Source organism: Stomoxys calcitrans, chromosome 5, assembly GCF_963082655.1.
Source record: "Stomoxys calcitrans chromosome 5, idStoCalc2.1, whole genome shotgun sequence".
Taxonomy (NCBI): Eukaryota; Metazoa; Arthropoda; class Insecta; order Diptera; family Muscidae; genus Stomoxys; species Stomoxys calcitrans.
In genome coordinates this window covers 91,298,125-91,298,600 of record NC_081556.1, presented here as the reverse complement: position 1 = coordinate 91,298,600, position 476 = coordinate 91,298,125, and positions in this window count along the sequence as shown.

Below are 476 nucleotides of genomic sequence, written 5' to 3'. Positions count from 1 at the left end.
TAAAATTATATAAAATAGAGAATTCACGAATATTTTTGTAGTAATAAGGCAAAATGAAAAGTCAAGTAAGTAATGCACCATAAGAGAATAGAGTATTGTATTGCATGTTATTTAAGTTAATTAAAAATGTCAAGTCTCTCTGCCACAGTACTGCACCATTGTTAAAATACCAACATCTACACTCAGAGAAATTTGTTAGTGAAAAACAGCAAAAATGTTTGCTGAAACAACAAAAAGTCTGCTGAAAATAGGACAGCAGTAATTATACCCTACACCACTACTGTGGTAAAGGGTATTATAACTTAGTGAATGTTACACTCAAAAGGAAGAGAGATAGACCCATTGATAAGTATACCGATCGACTCAGAATCACTTTCTGATTCGATTTAGCTATGTCCGTCTGTCTGTCTGTCTGTCTGTCTGTCTGTCTGTCCGTCTGTCCATGTTAATTTGTGTACAAATTACAGGTCGCAGTT